Source organism: Rana temporaria, chromosome 1 (genome assembly GCF_905171775.1).
Source record: "Rana temporaria chromosome 1, aRanTem1.1, whole genome shotgun sequence".
Taxonomy (NCBI): Eukaryota; Metazoa; Chordata; class Amphibia; order Anura; family Ranidae; genus Rana; species Rana temporaria.
The window spans coordinates 246,386,173-246,389,217 of NC_053489.1; positions in this window are offsets into that span (position 1 = coordinate 246,386,173).

Below are 3,045 nucleotides of genomic sequence, written 5' to 3' on the forward strand. Positions count from 1 at the left end.
TTTTAAGTTGTGATTTTATGTTTCATAGAATTGTAAGTGCAACAAATAATTTGTATTCGTAAAGCCTTACTTAGGTTACTGCATAACTGTAGTAATCAAATTATTTTGCTTATACTAGAATTAGTTGTCTGGGAGGTTTTTGTACAGATACAACAGTATTATACAGTATAAGTTATCATTTAAAGTCTACAAAATTTATATCCATTTAAAATCAAATTCCTGACTACTAAAAAGGTATTTAAAGCGGGAGTTCACCCGAAAAAAATTTTTTTGAACATTAGATTGATGCTCATTTTGTCAAGGGGAATCGGGTAGTTTTTTAAAATCAAAGCAGTACTTACCGTTTTAGAGAGTGATCTTCTACGCCACTTCCGGGTATGGTCTTCGGGACTGGGCGTTCCTATTTGATTGACAGGCTTCCGACGGTCGCATATATCGTGTCACGAGTAGCCGAAAGAAGCCGAACGTCGGTGCGGCTCTATATGGCGCCTGCGCACCGACTTTCGGAAAATCGTGACGCGATGTATGCGACCGTCGGAAGCCTGTCAATCAAGTAGGAACGCCCAGTGCCGCAGCCCATACCCGGAAGCGGCGGAGAAGATCTATCTCTAAAACGGTAAGTACTGCTTCGATTGTAAAAAAACACCCGATTCCCCTTGACAAAACGAGTATCAATCTAATGTTAAAAAAAAAGGTTTTTGGGTGAACCTCCACTTTAATATGACGTGTCATTTTTATATGAATGGGGGAAACTACTGGAGGAAAGACAAACTAGAAGCATTGTCCATAGCACCTGGATTTTAGCTGTCATTGTATAATAGATTTAAAATAAGGCATGCCACACCTTCTTTATTGCCGTGGCCATCACTTCTTTTTCACTTTGCTCCAGCTTATATCATCTTGAAGAAAGAAAAGTTATGCCCTGCCATTTTGATCAATATATTAAAATATAGTTAAAATTGCTTTTTTTTTTTATTCTGCTCTCTTTGTAAGCCTGTAATATATCATGTAAATAGTATGTGTTTGTAATAAATTTGTTGTCCAACTATGATGTAGTTCAAATTATTGACTTTCAAAAAAAAACGTACCAGATGCAAAGCATTGGGCTTTTCTAATCAGCCTGCATCACAGATAATACAGATGTCTGAGGTTGTTGACATTGAGGTCTCCCTAAAATGTTGTAATATTGAAGCTCTGGACTGCTTTGCTAGTTTTTTCCAGGAATAATTACCAAGTCCCTCCCCTAACTAGCTGTTACCGAAAAAAAAAATCAGTAAGAGATCATATGAGCATTTTGGACTGTCTGCTTCTACATCTACCACTATTGGCTGTCATTAGTTTTGGTTGTAAAACCTAAGTTTACCTGTGGATGTAAACCCAATTCATGAATTTTTTTGCTGGGCACATATACCTGCAGTGTTTTGTTATCTCTCTTCAATGAGCTATGTCCCATAGCTCTCTGCTGACCCGCTCCTCTGTTATCAGCCTGATATCTCCTAACAAATTCTCAGACACATCAGATAAAAGCAGCCTGACTTTTCTACCAGGGGAGATTGCTATAAATAGATTAGCAGGGAGCTGGCCCTGTTACAAAACACCTCTGAGACTCTCTGCCTATGATGGGAGCGGGTGTGTGCCTTTCCTCCAATCAGCAATTTTAGCTATCTTGGCTGTATGCCCAGACATCACACTCTGTTAAACAGGAAGAGAACATTTCCTAACAGGATCTGAACTTTCTAAACAGTATATAAATGTGAAGACAGCAGATATGCATGTAAAACATACATAGGGAGATTTGGTTCATCCCTGTGTATCATCTGAGGCTGTTCACTTCACTGGGTGAATGGAGGGTTTACATCCACTTTAAGGGTTGACGTCTATGAGGTCCATTCCTGTGGTATTCCATAGCAAATCGCAAACTTTAGGTAATACAGTGGGTACAGAAAGTATTCAGACCCCCTTAAATTTTTCACTCTTTGTTATATTGCAGCCATAGGCGTGCGCACGGGGTGTGCCGGGTGTGCCTGGGCACACCCTAATCCCCAGGCACACCCAACACACCCCAGGGCTTTTTTGCTGGCAAAATGTGTGAGATTTCTTTTTCTCTCACCTCTGGTAGCTGAAAGTGGGACTATTTGTCATGGAGGATGTGTAACTCCTGTGGGAACTGCGGAGTAATCAGCCAGTCAGCCGCATTTTCCGATGTTGACTCTGTAGTTCCGGCTACATCATCCCTGTCAGCTGAATATCACTCCGCCGCCAGCTCTCAGAGATGAAGCACGTGAACTTCAGAGAGCACCGAAAACTCCTGACTGCTCACTTCACAGCTGTGGCTGCAGTCCTCACAGGAGTTACTCACCATCCTATGCCCTGTGTGCCAGAAAACAGCTTTACAATCTCCTCTCTGATGCAGCATTTGGGGGAAAACTGTCTCTCTCCTCGGGTTCCTCCTAGCTGCCATCTGGGTGAGTCAGTCGGGGCTTTCAGTGCCTTTCACAGCTCCAGTACAGGTGGGAGGAGCAGGAAGAGGAAGAGATCATCACACACAGAGTGCACCCACGATCTCTTTCCTCCTGTCCAGCACACAGCACAGCTCTCCTGGGAATGATGAAGAACATCTGAGGAGTGGACAGATAGCAGCCTTTTACCTGTGAGTACTGACCTGTTGGGACTGTATTGGACAGGTGATGAGCAGTGGCTGGTTTTCTCCACACATACTGCTTATAATTAAGGCCAAAAAGTTCTATCTTGGTCTCATCAGACCAGAGAATCTTATATCTCACCATCTTGGAGTCCTTCAGGTGTTTTTTTTAGCAAACTCCATGCGGGCTTTCATGTGTCTTGCACTGAGGAGAGGCTTCCGTCAGGCCACTCTGCCATAAAGCCCCGACTGGTGGAGGGCTGCAGTGATGGTTGACTTTCGACAACTTTCTGCCATATCCCGACTGCATCTCTGGAGCTCAGCCACAGTGATCTTTGGGTTCTTCTTTACCTCTCTCACCAAGGCTCTTCTCACCTGATAGCTCAGTTTGGCTAGGAAGGGTT